The 16,037-nt window shown below is 35.4% G+C and overlaps 1 protein-coding gene across 3 annotated transcripts in view; it reads right to left on the bottom strand.

Moving 5' to 3' along the window:
- Sulf1 (Extracellular sulfatase Sulf1) overlaps positions 1-15,765 on the bottom strand; it is a 242,783-nt gene extending 227,018 nt beyond the window's left edge. For all 3 annotated transcript variants that reach the window (XM_090386513.1, XM_090386512.1, XM_090386511.1), the window contains exon 1: positions 15,664-15,765. The gene's annotated coding sequence lies outside the window, so the exon portion shown is untranslated. The remainder of the gene's footprint in view (positions 1-15,663) is intronic.
- Between the last annotated feature and the right edge of the window lie 272 nt (positions 15,766-16,037).

Below are 16,037 nucleotides of genomic sequence, written 5' to 3' on the forward strand. Positions count from 1 at the left end.
AGGTCTTGTCAATGATATACAGGAATTTTGCTTGTAGGGAAGAGGAGGTGATGATCCCTTTGTATAAGGCAATGGCCAGGCCGCACTGTGAGTACTGCATACAGGTCTGGAGGCCTCTTTTAGAAAGGATGTAGCACTGGTGGAACAAGTAAAGAGAAGGACAACAAGATTGGTGAAGAGAACAAAGGGGTGTTCTTACCAAGAAAGGCTTAAGTTCTGCAAATTGCAGCATCTGTAGACTAGGCACCTGCAAGGTTATCCAATTAAGGTATATAAGGCTTCAGCAAGCTCAATGGTTTCAGTAAGCTCGATGCTCGTGGGATTCTTCCTCTTGTTAAGATTGCTAAGATTACACACTTGAAGATTGTTTGTTATTTGGTTTTTTGGTTGTTATTTGGTTTTTTAGCAACTAAGGCCATATTGCTCCGTGAATATGCGGTGGTCATTCCCTGACCTTTCCGCATCCTCCGTATTTGGTGGTGACGGGCTCGAACCCTGGTCTAATCAGGAAGCGTGTGCTATGCACTGCTGCTCCTTCCCACCTGGCTATGGAGGCGCCACACTTGAAGAGGCATGAATTCAAACTGAGGAAAGACATTTGCAGAACAGATGTGTGGAAATTTGTCTTTAACCCGCAAGTGGTTGATTGCTAGAATGAACTTTCATCTGTCATTGTGGAAGTTGATAGCTTAAATAGATTCAAGGAAGAAATGGAGAGACTTTTGGAGTGAATAAACAGATGAAATGGGAAGGGTTTTTTTTTTTTTTTTTGGGTGATGCTATATAAGCTTGCTTTCTTGCATCATATACCACTACTAATTATGTGATATTTGCCTCCAATCCCAAAATCATACCTGCCCCTATATATGACAGAAGAGGTGAAGGGGGCAGAAGCAAAAACAAGACTGGGAACACACTACAGACCAAGTCAATATGATGAATATGATGACAATTTAAACACACAAATGGATGAATACATTTTTATGGGGAGGGCAAGGGGGATGGAACTTTATTTCTCTAAGGGTAGACTGGGATTTGTGGTGTATGGTGATTTGTCACATGCACAATAATGGCATACTTCTGGATTTTTATAGCAGCATGTTAGAATGACATGATATAAAATTTCACATGGGGAAACAATGTTCTTAATTTATTTTTACTAAGATTTATGTAATTACTAATTTTACTAAGATTTATATAATACTGAAAATTATCACAAGGAAACATATATCTTACCAATTATTAAAAAAAAAGAAAAAAAAAAAAGAAAGGTTTTAATTTTCACCCATATAATAAGTTCCATGTAATGTAAAGAGCTGGTGAATGTAAAAAGCACTGATACTCAATGTGAGATGTTGAAAGAAATAATTTCATAAACTGGTCATCTTTCTATACTTCTATAGAGTTATTGCTCTAGGTCTTCATCAAAATTGATTACTACTGAACTAAAAACATTAATAATAACAGAAAAAATTTGCATGTATCAATAAAAATTATCAACAGACCAAACACTATGGCAAATCAGTAATAAAGTTACTTCAGCAGCAAGACATTAAGAAGGGCTATGAAATGGCTTTGACAAAAGAAGACCAAGAGCAATAATAAATGGTTTATACCATATGAATACAGGCAGGCTTTGATGACATCACCGATGCTAAACAAATAGCTGATGACCTAAATAATTTTTTTTTGCATCAATAGTCACGTGTGAGTGTTTGTTTAGATTTGACTTTATTTTTAAAATTTCTCTTTATGCTCTGGAGAATGGAAGCCAGAGTTTACATGCAGCTAACTTGCCAGCACAGGAGCTAACAATGGGCCATGTACTTTTTTGTGGAAACATATAGGCTTGTTCTCGGCAAAATGGATTGACATAGAAATTATCATGCTTAAAAGCAAAAATGGCAAGGTGCTAATGGAAATTGTCCAATAATATATTAAAGAAAGCAGATTTCAAATCCTCTCTCTCTCACTCTCTCTCTCTCTATTATAATGAGTGCATCCCTGGACTTAGGTGAAGGATGTCTCAAAAGACTGGAGATGTGTAAATCTCTCCAATTTACAAAGGCAGTTACAAAAATAAATAAGTTTCTATTTATACTTTATACTAGTGCTCTCCAAACTTTTTTGGTTGCACACCCTCACTTTACTTGGTGGAGGACTGGTGCACACCCCAGAATAAAAAAAAATTAAATATATAAGTTTGATATATTTTTTTAAATTTATAAATCATTTACATGAAAGGCATGATATCTAAATCACATATAATTTTAAAAGATAACAAATAAAAATTACAAAACAAAATTAAACTGAAGTTCAAGTACAAAATGATAAGAAATAATTAATGTAACAAGAATAGTAAATGTAATGCAATACTATTTGTTTTATTTAGAAATAATTTACATGGTATGCGTTACATCTAGATTATAATATCCATGTGGAAAACAGCCATCACGATTTTATTGAGGATTATCCCGTGCACCCCATGGATCATCTCGCAGCCGCTAGAGTGCACACACCCCACTTTGGAGACCACTGTTCTATACAGTGCCATCATTAGAGTTTACAATTTCATTTTACATTAGATGTGTATAAATGATGCAATTGCACTAAAATACACAGTCTAATCTCTTTCGCAGCTTGAGGCTTTAAGCCCTAATGCATTAGAGTCTTAACTTATATCATATACCATCAGGCATCTCTCATATTGTGAAGATATACTTCACAACTGTTTTGCCATCATTACATCACACTTAGGTACCTACCCACCCACCAAAGAAGGGCCAAATAGCCCTGAAACGGTGCAGTCTGGGTGGTGGTATCCACCGAGAATAAGTAACAACAGACTTCTCCTTCGGGTGAAGCGTTACTTATTCGAAGTAGTGCAATGTCATGGCAACTCGTCATGAAGGCATTCACAATATTAGATGTAACTTAAACGATGCCCTATTGCAAATTCGCTAATTTATATTTAGCTTGAAAAAAGATTAATAATGAAACATAAATAAACTGTGCAAGTACTCTGATGTGTTGTTAACAAATGAGGCCATAAATTTCTCATGATAGCATACTTCATTTTAATCTCTATGTTAATGAAAATTATGGAATTCATAATTAACGATATATATATATAATGCATGACCATTTGGACAGGAATAAAATTGTATGAGGTACACAGCATGGGATTGTTAAAGGGAAACCATATCTAACTAAACTGATAAACTATAATGAACCAGTCAAAAAAGAACTGGAAGTAAAGAATATTTTACCATAATATATTCAGACTTTGATAAAGCTTTTAATACAGTCAATAGGAATGTCATTTGAATGAATTAAAACAATGTAAGATAACCCTCGTATAACACGATAGGAAACTCCCTTTTGAACTTTGAGCTCCTTTCATTCAAGAATCTGCATTCAGAAAATAAGATTCTAATTGCTCGGCTAACTTTATGCCTTCCCATATACAGTCCATAGGAATGCCATTTGTATGAATTAAAACAATGTAAGGTAACCCTCGTATACTTTAATGTAATATTTAGAAGTTTAGAATTTTCATCTGCACTATCATCCTCTGAATTGATTTGGTTTACCTCTGATGCCATTTCCACCAAATCCGCTTTGCTAGCCTCTTTTTCCACCAGTAATTCTTGGAACATTTTTAAATCTATAAATTGCATTTGTCCTGAGGTCAATTTTCTGTTTTGATGGACGAAAAACCCGACTTTCTGGGAGAAAAAACCATGCTACCCTTGCCTGAGCCCAACTAACTTTCCATGTTGTGAAAAAGACCCCCCCCCTCATCATCGGAAAAGGGATTTTTACTCAGGTCTCTTCCACCTGGTGTGGGGAGGAGGGTGATTCTACCAACTGTGCTACCCATGAGGGCTTCAGTAGTCATATCATCAAAACCTTCCCCTCCTACAGACATAGGAAGTTCTACTATCACACCGATTCTGTTTTCTGCTGGTTCGACCATATTTCCTGTATGAACTGACTCTGGCCATACATTTTTGTACACACACATTTAACGTTGACGGTTTTACTTCTTTGAGCAATAAAGCAAAGATTCTAACACACTCTGGGTGCCTCCGTAGCCAGGTAGGAAAGAGCGGCAGTGCGTAGAACACGCTTCTTGATTAGACCGGGGTTCGAGCCCGTCACCACCAAATACGGAGGATGCGGAAAGGTCAGGGAATGACCACCACATATTCCCGGAGCAATATGACCTTAGTTGCTAATGCTCCTAAAAACCAAATAACAACAACAACTAACACACTCCAGAATTGAGAAAATGTTTCCATGCCTCCATTACTTCAATAGATTCGGAATCAATTTTTTTCCAAAATCCACTGTAACGATTTTCTGATGTAATGAGTTTTAAAGGTGGATATAAATAATGCCTTGATCTAATGGCTGAATGAAAAAAGTTGTATTAACCCAGTACAACTGTGGTGGTAGAAACATAACTTCAACATTTGGATGAATTAAATCTTTTGGATGGCCTGGCTTGCTATGAATAGTAACAAAACTTTCAAATCTAGATTTTTCCACAAGTTCAAAAAGCACAAGTTCAATAGCACAGAACGTAACAGGGATTTCCAATAAAATACAGGGATTTCTCAATTTTTTTTTATTTTTGACTAGCAAGTCAACAGTGGGGATTCAAAAAGAGTGGAAATCTTGAAAAATTTCATCCAACATAATAGCAGAGTTATCCCCGCAAAAAAGCTCAAAAATACCCTGTTATGCAAGGTTTGCTGAAATTCTCTAACCGTGTCTAGCGAAACCGTGTTATATAAGTACTGTGTTGAGTGAGGATTGCTGCAATTTATCAATCATGCTAGAGTGACACCATTGCGTAGAAGTATTGTGTTATATGTTGCCTGTACAAAATTTTATAAAAATATTTGGTGAATAATCTTTTCTTAGGTAAAAGACTGTCAGCAAGGCCTACAACATCTTTGAGTATGTACACATTAAGTTTCAACTTGTTATTCACCATCCTAACAGAAAGCTGCTTTTACTGAACACTCGTTTTTCTCAATTGTCATTTGTGCTGAAAATACTGAAAATTAAGAAATTTGGACAATGTACAAATACAGCCGCTCCCCGATTAATGTAAGGGTTGGGTTCCATAGAACTCTACATAAGGCAGAATTTCCCCCATGCTTGTGCATTACTCACAACTGTGCTCGCTGAATTGATTGAATCAAAAAACAAATGTTCGATGAACATGTGAATAGAATTATTTATTGTATTTATTCAATTTTTTATCTCGTGTGCAGGAAAAATTACAAAAGTGTGCAATTTAAAATTTTTAAAAATTATAAAATTACAAAAAAAAGAGAGGAGACCGGCATAACGTCAGTAAGTTTTACCTCTCGAGCATCATTGCCAGAATCGACAACTTCAGCTGATAAGTACGCTGCTGCAGAGGTCGAGGGCTGTGGAGATTTAGAAGGGGTTGGCCGCTCAAACTTATGAAAGAACATATTAATGGATGACTGGACGGTGGCTTTTTTATTTTCATCGTAGATTTCTTTATAGCAAGCAAGCATATCATTCACCTCTCTGTTAACTTTTAAGAATCGTTTGCTGTCAGGATCCATCTTTTCAAACCTCGCCATTGCACATACAATTTCACGAAATACCACTGCCATTTCTCGGTCTCTCTGGTGATGAAGCGTCTTGGCTCCACATTTGGTTCATCTTGAGCTGTCAGCATTTTCTTCTTTCACTATCGCTGCCTGCAAGTCAATAAGTTCTTTGTTAGATAATTCCTTCTCTTCTTCCTCTATTAACTCCTCCACGTCTTTGACATCAACCTCAACTGAAGTAGCTCTACAACCTTTACAATCTTATCTGTAACCTCTTCATATGATTCGTCTTTTTCAAATCCTTCGAAGCCTTTTACGTACCTTGGGCATATTTTCTTTCATGCGCCATTTAAATAATTTTTAGTAATTTTCACCCAGGCCTTATTAATGATTAACATGGTTTGGTAAATATTGAAAGATTTCCAAGTCTCTTAACTATATAATATCGGTGTAAATACACCATAGTTAACCCATAGATTTGAGCTACGATTGTAGCGTAGAAGGCATCGTAGAAGGCAGCCTTCACAACAAAACCTTCACAAAACCCATAAGGATTATGCCTAGTGCATTTAATTTTCCAAAGTCTCTTAACGTAAAATTTTTCTATCTACAGCAGACAATGCCTGAGCGAAATGTTGTGCATAAATAGTATGCTTTTAAATTTTAAATAACACCCTGATCCATAATTTGGTTGAGTGAAGTCATGTTTGGCAGTAGAAATGTGATTCTCGCGTTTGAACTGAAATCATCTAGATGCATAGGATGTCCAGGAGCATTATCTAATAGAAGCAAAATCTTGAAAGGAACGTCATTATCTGTACAATATTTTTGAACCTCGGAAATGAAGCAGCATTTAAACCAATCCTCGAAGAGAGATATTGTTATCCATGCTCTCTGGTTTGATGGGAAATGCATGGGTAGAGTGGCTTTATTGATGCCCTTAAATGCATGAAGACTTCCAGAATGGTACACTTGTTTTAATGGTACAGTGATTTTAATCTGTAATCTCCTGCTGCATTAGCCCAAAGCAAGGGCACGGCCCTATCTTTTGAAGTCTTGAAATCAGGCATTCTTTTTCTCTTTGGCAATGTATGTTCGACCCGGCATTTTTTTCCGATACAGGGCATCTCGCCAATGTTAAAAATTTGCTGCATTGAATCAATAATTCATCAATAATTTTTTCCAACACATCACAAAATTTCTCTGCAGTTGCAGAATCAGCACTGGCGACTTCACTGCATACTTTGATGTTTTGGAAACCAGCTCAATGCTTGAACCTATTAAACCATCCATTGCTTACCACAAACTTGGCTTGGGGTTTGTCGTACTTATCCTTAATATCTTAATACTTCTTCCTTTTGTTTGAATGGCCATTGGACTCGGGGCACTTGCTTCTGAATCTGATTTTCTATCCATATGATTAATAGCTGTTCCATCTTTAATATAGCACCTGAACACTGTTTTGTGATCACTGTTGATCTTAAGTGTATTAATTCTTTGACATGTTCTTTTATACGTGCACTGTTCCTTAAAATAGTATTCACTGTTGAAGCAGCGAGACCTAATTCCATGCAATAGGTGGCAAACTTTGTCCTGCTTTGTACTTCTTAATTAATCATCTTCATTTCTAAATGAATCTTGTTTCTTTTCTTAGTACTGTCACCTCTTGCACTTTCCAATTGTCCCTTTCCTTCATCATTGTAATATATAAATAGGAATGAAGAGAAGTTTCTGAAATTTATTTTTTATATGATTGAAGATTTCAGTGAATGGGAACTCATTTCACCATAATAGCATAAAAACACAGAGAATTCCAGTTACTGGTATTATTGCAAATGCAATAAGATCAAGTTTACTCGTCTGTTTGCCCATTTAGATTGCACTAACAAAAAATCCCAATAAACTAGAAAGTGCAAATTGTTTTTATTGTTTTATGGTTGTGACCTCCAGAAACCTGCTTTAGAAAAATATCACAAAGGCACTGAAAATTGATTCTTGTAATGGACATATGATAAGAATGAAAATATAGTGCAATTTCCATTATAAATATGACCTTTTAGAGAGATAAATAGCTTAGTAATATAGTGAAATTATCAACTTCCAAGGACTTGGAGCATATTACAAAAAAACAATATGTTACTGGGTCACATTACGATATTTTCACAATACCTCCATTTATCCCTACAGATGCAAAATACGTTTACATAATTTTCAGTTTGCACCGGCTGACAAAAACTTACATAAAGTCAAATTTGCGTAAGTCGGGTATTGTGTAAGTTGGGGAGTTCTTGTATTGGTCCTTCAAGTTGTCACAGACATTCTCTCAGATATGCCAGACAAGTAATACTTGTTACCTGGGAGCTAAAACGCTGATGGAACTGATATTCGAGTTACATTCAAGTCAAGTCAAGCGGACCCATTTTTGGCAAAGTCTGGATGGTTTGTGACAGCCAAATCCTCTGCTTGCACCTTCATGGTAGTGGGATTGATAGTAATCCTGGGTATAATCTCCATGCACAAGCACACTATGGGTGACCACCCAGGTGTCAAGTAACGTAAGCAGGGGTCAAGGTGTGGTGCCCACACCACATGGAGAAATGCCGCCCCTGTGTTACCAGACAATACTAGGTGGTAGATAACTCTCATCAACTGGTGCAATACCACCACTTTGCTTATTGAAGACTTGAAGTGGTGGAACCTGTGTTTAGTCTCCAGAGTAAGTTCCAGTCAACCCTCTCCCATCTCTTCCATCATGAAGTATGACTGATGACATTTGAGGTTATGATGAACATCATGGCGAGATCCAATCTTCCTTACATTTCGAGGGTACAGCTCTAAAACAGTGTTCGTAGGCCGGCCGCTAGTTAGTACACCGGACTGAACCTATTGGTAACTCTTTAGGAGGCTTCTGGATCAGCTAGTGCATAATCTTGCTACTTCTACTCTGCCAGATAGTGACTGGAGGGAGTCCGAGTAGTGTGTATGCAGGGGGGGGGCACTGTCAAAGCCATGTCATGTCAAGGATCTGGGTATATTCATACCATGTGTACGCCATATCCAGAAATTTCATTACTTCATACAGCATGTCCCCCCACCACTTTTTCTTACTACTGAATATATCATGAATTGTCAAACTAATAGAGTAAGCTTATCTGCAAAAAGAACTAAACAGGTCCTAGTTCATTTCACAAATATACGTGGTCTCAATTCTAATCTCAATGACTTCCATTTCCACTTGCAATCTGCCAAACCCCATGTGCTTTTTCTGACAGAATCTCAGTTATCGGTTGATTCAACTACTGCTCATCTCAGTTGCGCAAATTATTTGCTGTATGAGTCCTTTAGCCTCAAAGGTGGTACTTGTGCATATGTCCATTCCAATATTCCCTGTCAGCGACTTGGTAATTTGAAATCTCCTCTGGCTTAAAATCTCTCTACCTCATTGTGTCAAATTCATCTGTTGTCTCTACCGTTCTCCCATCTCCACTAATCACTTGGAGCTCTTTAACTTCCTCTCTTTGCAACTTGATTTTCTCCAGTCCAACTTTCCTAACAGTGAGGCAATTTTCCTTGGTGATTTTAATGTTCACAACTCCAGCTGGCTTCCGTTTTCTATTCACAACAACCAAGCTGGTTGAGATGATGAGGCTTTTGCAATTACTAATGACCTAGAACAGATTGTTCATTTACCTACAAGAACACCGGACAATCCTAACCATACAGCCAACATGCTTGATCTTTTTCTCACAAACAACCCTTCTAAGTACATGGTCGAAGTGAGTGGTCCTTTAGGCACCTCAGATCACAACTTGGAGATTGTCTCTTCTCCAATGGAGCCTTTATCTCGTGGCTATTTCCAACCTCGTATTGTTTGGCATTACAAGAATGCAAAATGGCATGACCTGCTAGATTTTTTTTCTTCTTTTGCTTGGTGGGATTACAGTTTCATAACTTCTGATGTCAATGTTTGCTCAGATCGTGTCAGTGAAATTATTCTTTTAGGAATAGAATCCTTTATCCCACACTCCACTTTAAAATCTCGTCCTTTATCCAAACCTTGGCTTTCCAATAAATGTGCTAAGGCTGTTCAAGAGAAGAACATTGCATATCATAATAGGCTTGTTTCCAATTCTTAAATAATAATAATTTATTATTATTATTTAAAATAATTAAAATCAGATATACATAATAATAAAAATAAAAAATAAAAAAATAAAAATCGGATATACATTTTCAATATAAAAAATTGTATTTTTCATAGTAATATAACAGATCAAAAATAAAGGTGTTTTCAAAAGGGAACAATTTTCAATTATTTCATGGCTTTATTCCAAGCATAACAATGGTGGAATAAAGTCCGCCATCACACCTGATAATGTCATACTTTTAATGCCTTGTAAAGGGATAAGTAAGGGTTATACAGATAAATGAAGGATAACTGCACTTCAGAGATAACTAAACCTGAGAGCTTAACTTTATTTCATGATATTTCTAGCCATTATTTAAATGATTAATGTTAATACAGGTAACCCTTGTATAACAGGGTAGTTAGGTTCCTATAAAATGTCGTGTTGTGCAAAACAGTGTTATATGGGACTAATAAAAAGTACAAAAAGGGGGTTACGTTCCAAAAACTAACAAAAATACATCATTCTAGATTTTGTGTAAATTTCTACTCTCATTAAAAAATCAGTAATCTGGGTTTGTTTAATTTTGCTTGATAAATATTTGTGATTTTCATCAGAACTAAGCATTTTTGAAGCTCCCTTTTGAACTTTGGGCTCCCTTCATTCAAGAATCTGCATTAAAAAATGATTCTAATTGCTTGACTAACTTTATGCCTTCCCATATGATTTTAGCATGAAATTTGGAAGTTTAGAAGTTTCATCTGTGCTATCATCCTCTGAATTGATTTGGTTTTACCTCTGATGACATTTCCACCAAATCTGCTTTGGCAACCTCTTTTTCTACCTGTAATTCTGGAACATCTTCAGTAATCGTATCTTTTTTAAAATTTTTTTAGAAGCATAGGTGGCTAAGGCCATTTTGCTCTGTGTATATTGTCTATAAATTGCGTTTGTCCTGAGATCAATTTTCTGTTTTGCTGGACGAAAAACCAGAGTTTCCGGGAGAAAAACCATGCTACCCTCATCTGAACCCGACTAACTCAGCCACGTTGTTAAAAAGACCTATAAAAATTCTCCGACGAAACCAACTGTGCTACCCACGAGGGCTTCAGTAGTCATATCATCAAAACCTTCCCATCCTACTATCGCACTGATTCCGTTTTCTGCCGGTTCAACCACATTTCCTGAATGAACTGATTCTAGCCATACATTTTCCCACATGCATTTAACGTTGACTGTTTTACTTCTTTCAGTGATAAAGATATAATTCTGATAGAGACCACAATTGAGAAATGTTTCCATGCATCCATCACTTCAGTAGATTCGGAATCATTTTTTATCCAAAATCCATTGTAACGATTTTATTATTATTATTATTATTATTATTATTAATATCCATATGATGCAAGGAAGCCTGAGGCTTATGCTGCACCAGGAAAAAAAAAAAAAAAACAGTTCCCGAGTAACCCTGAGAGAGAGAGAGAGAGAGAGAGAGAGAGAGAAAGAGAGAGAGAGAGAGAGAGAGAGAGAGAGAGAGAGAGAGAGAGAGAGGGTGTGTGTGTGTGTGTGTCAAAATTAGAAGGGAATCACCAAGAAAGAGAAGAATGATGATATCCAGCTCAGGACCCTGGGTGTGCCAAGCCCATACTCACCAGATGTGAGCCCCCGGAGATGTAATGAGTTTTAAAGGTGGATATAATGCCTTGATTTAATGGCTGAATGAATGAAGTTGTATTAACCTTGTACAACTGTGGTGGTAGGAACATAACTTCAACATTCAGATGACTTAAATCTGTTGGATGGCCCGGTGTGCTATCCAATAACAATAAAACTTTGAAATTGAGATTTTTCTACAAGTTCAATAGGACAGAAGGTAACACGGGGATTTCCCAACAAAATAAAATACAGAGATTTCTCAATTTTTTTTGACTAGCAAATCAACAGCGGGGATTCAAAAAGAGTGGATATTTTGAAAAATTACATCCAACATAATAGCAGGATTTTCTCCGCACAAAAGCTCAAAAATACCCTTTTATGCGAGGTTTACCAAAATTCCCTAACCTTATTAGAGCAAAACCGTGTTATTTAAGTACTGTGTTGTGCGAGGATTGCCGCAATTTATCAATCGTGTTAGAGTGAAACTGCGTTGTAGAAGTATCGGGTTATACAGGGATTGCCTGTATTCTGCAGTTTTATTTATACTATTTCATAAAAATAGTCAGCTGAGCAAAATGAAACAATAAAATATAAATATAAATTTATTGCCAAAAAAAGAAGAATAACAATAATGGGTGACATTTTAATACTTTGTTTTATTTCTATATCAGTTTATTTTGTCTTGTGTCTTCATTCACTGTTTCCATTGTAAATAATTGTGACTATGGATAGGTAAATGTCAATCATCATTTGCAGAAATGATTTCAAAATTATTTTCCCAAAATTTCCAATTAAATTGCTTCCAATTTCCCTGCTGTTTCTACTTTTAGTCTGCTTGCTCCATGGATGTTCCTTAATCTGACCACATTTGCTAACACAAGATAGTAGAAATAACTGATGTGATTTTTAAAAATTAGACAACAGATGCTACACGTGACTCTCTAGTTACTCTAGGTTAAATAGCGCCAAGGGGAAAGAGTGTTCTATTATTCCTCCATTCCACTATAAAAATAGTTTTAGTGTAATGTAATGAAATGAAATACTGTATTTAGTTTATTTTAAAATAGACTTTAAATAAATAACTTTTATTTTTATTTAAATATTTAATTATTTATTTAAAATTCATTTATTTAAAATAGGTTTTAAATAAATAATTAAAGATTTATTTGATAAATAAAAACATAACTTTTAACTAAATTATAATTATTTGAAAATAACTATATTTAGAGGGTATGAGGTATTAGTGTTTTTTTGGTTTTTATTCCTGTAAAATTGACAAGAAACAAACCATAATATATATTCAAAAATTAAAATTTACTTTTTTTTTTTAAGTTTCGCCTGGCAAAATGGATCATGATTTATGTCAGGTCAAGTTTACAAGCAATCTCATTTTCAACTGGTATCACCAATGACATGAGCCTCTGGTCTGTCAATACAAACTAAAGGTAGGTCAATTTTGAGTACTTCTTCCAGCATTGGCAGCCATTACCAGTAAGGTTAGTAAAATATGTAGTTCCACCACCTGTATACTCATATTTAGGGAGGTGTCACTCATTTGTGTCATGGATAAGTTGAACAGCTTCTTGTTTTCTTGTTATAAATCTTTATCAGTTGGTAGAACAAAAACAAAGATTTTTCAGCTCATCACAGAAGTCCATTCCATTTATGTCAAAATGGTCACTAGGATGAAGATTTTTCTGATAAATGGAATGGACCAGTTGTAAATTCAGGCAGTGAGTGGCTAAGTCTTCTGGTAATTTAATAGGATTATATAAAATTCCCCATAGTTTGTTTTGATTTTCAAGCTGTTCAATTATTTATTTAATTTTCAACTGCTCTTTCATGGAAGATGAATGGTATCCATAGTAATAAAGAAAAATTCATGTTTCAATATTTCCTCTGGTCTTTGCTTTACTGATTCGTCTTGTCTCCATTCAAACATTTTTTATTTTGCTTTTGTGCAAGTTCTTAAGACAAAGGGCATCAAAAGATTCTGCAATCTCTTTTGTAACATAAATGGGACAGATACTCCAAGCAACTCTTAAAATGAGTTGATGCATTGATGGTTACTACTGTTTGACCTCTCATCACCTTGCTCACAACATTTATTTGAATTAAAATGCCATACCATGCAGTAACAAAGGCAATTTGAAGTTCATTAATTGCTTTATGCCTAATACCTTTTCCATTGAATATACAACTAAATATAACAGTTTTATTATAAAAAAATTATCAAGGTTCACAAAGCCCAGGTGATTTCCCTGTTGCTGTGCCCTAAGATGGCACTGGGTACAAGGCAGCGTTCAAAAGTGAAACAACAAACTACTGCCTGTACATTTTTGTGATTTTTCTAATATGTCCATATAGAGGCTTTCAAAAATTCTGTAATCAACATAATAAATTATTTTAATCATTTTTGGTCAGCTAATAAGAAAATTTTAATCATTTTTGGTCAGCTAATAAGAATAACACGGGCATATGAGGCAAGAAAGCAAGCTTATAACAGCATCAGCCAAAAAAAAAAAAAGAAAAAAAAAAACATTTCACCCAGCCATTCACTCTAAAAGTTTGTCCAGTCCTTCCTTGAATTTATTTAAGCTATCAACTTCCACAACGACAGATGGAAGTTTGTTCCAGCAGTCAACTACCTGCTAGCTAAAGGCAAACTTTCGCACATCTATTCTACAACTGTCTTTCCTAAATTTCAATTTATGTCCCCTCAGGTTTGTAATCTAAGCAAGAGGAAGAATCCCATCAGCATTGAGCCTGCTCGAACCATTCAATGCCTTAATCAGATCGCCTCACAGGTTCCTAGTCTCCAGATGCCGCAATTTGCAGAACTTAAGCCTTTCTTAGTAAGATGACCCCTTTGTTTTCCTCACCAATCTTGTTGCCCCTCCCTGTACTCGTTCTAGCAACTCTACATCCTTCTTAAAATGAGACCTCCAGACCAGTACGCAGTACTCAAGGCATGGGCTGACCATTGCCTTATATAATCATCTCCTTTTCCCTAATAGAAAAATTCCTGTATTTACATTGACAAGACCCCATGACCTGCTCCGGCAGCCTTTCTGCACTGCTCAGAAAACTTCATATCTGACTGGACAATAACCCCTAGGTTTTCATTCTCTACCACCCTGAGTGTAGTACCACACAGTTGGTATGTTTCTCTGGGGTTACTGCTACCCATAAGCAGTACTTTGCATTTGTCAATGTTATACTTCAGTTGCCACTTTTCAGCCCATCTGCCCAACTTTTTTAGATCCTGTTGCAGTAGCATACTGTCATTACTAACCCTGCCAACCTTTGTACCATCTGAAAACTGCGACATTGAGAGTGATATACCTTCATCAATATTATTGATAAACATATAAAACAATGGGTCAAACACCAAACCCTGGAGGACTCCACTAATAATATTAGTCCGTGAAAAGTACTGTCCACTGATTACAACTCTGTATTCTTCCACTCAACCATCCTTTTATCCATTGTAGCAACTTGCCCTTAATGCCATACTACTCCAATTTGTACAGCAGTCTTCCATATGCAACAGTATCAAAAGCTTTCCTGAAATCCAAGTATACGAAATTATTTTTTTGCATCCAGTGCATTTGTGATCACATGATAGTATCAAATCAAACTGGTCAGACAAGACTTCCCCCTAAGAAACCTGTGTGTGCCTGAATTATTACTGCAGGAACAATGATTTAAGGGACTGTCTTCAGGGAAAATGATTTATTTAGGTCTAATGCTTGTTTCAGCAAAACTTTCCGCAATTTTGTGGATTCTAGTGTACCTTTTTTAGATACAATAAGTTTTACTGTAAATCTAACAAATCCAACAGTAAATGTAAAGTATGATATAAAATTTATACACAGCAGAACCTGGATAAGAAATTTCTGCATAAGAAGTTTTCCCATCTACTAGATTTGGTTTCTTAATTCCCAATTTTAACTCTATATATTGTAATGTATTATTTTCCAGTTAAAAAGTTTCCCTGGTAAAAAGCTTTCCCGCATAAGAGGTACGTGATAAAGAATACAGATTGTATTATTAGAATGATGTTTTCCCACTTGATATGTTTAAATATAGAAATTCTTCATTTTAATATAAAAAAATTAAACAATATTAACATTTTGGTTATCAAAAACAAGTTAGTGCATAACATCATTTTAAAATAGCGAAGTGTTGCTTTTTTGAGGTAGTGCAATATCGAGGTTCTACTATATATAATAAATATTCAATTTCCTTTCAAAATGTTATGAGAAAACCAAACTTACTTATAAAATTAAAAGGAGGAGGAAAAACGTCAACTGGCAACAGACTGAAAACTAATCCAATTCATTTAAATTGTTGATTTACAGAGGCTTAGGTAGTGTATCACTGTATTGGAAAATATGGAACCTAAAAAAAAATTAGTTCTTTTGAAAAATTATTAAAATCAAAAATCTGATATATTATCTGTCAAAATTTCATAAACAATGGGCATATTCAATGCAGAAAATTTATCAAATTGTTTTTCACCATGTGTTAGATAAAAAATTACTCAAAATTATAATTACTGTATAAACAAAAAAACAAATTCCTGCTGTGGTTGCTGAAGGATATAATGATCAACAAACAGCTTTCAATATAAACTGTAGATACTTTTAAT

This window comes from Mastigoproctus giganteus, chromosome 12, assembly GCF_048544385.1.
Source record: "Mastigoproctus giganteus isolate SK-2022 chromosome 12, ASM4854438v1, whole genome shotgun sequence".
In the NCBI taxonomy this organism is placed as follows: domain Eukaryota; kingdom Metazoa; phylum Arthropoda; class Arachnida; order Uropygi; family Thelyphonidae; genus Mastigoproctus; species Mastigoproctus giganteus.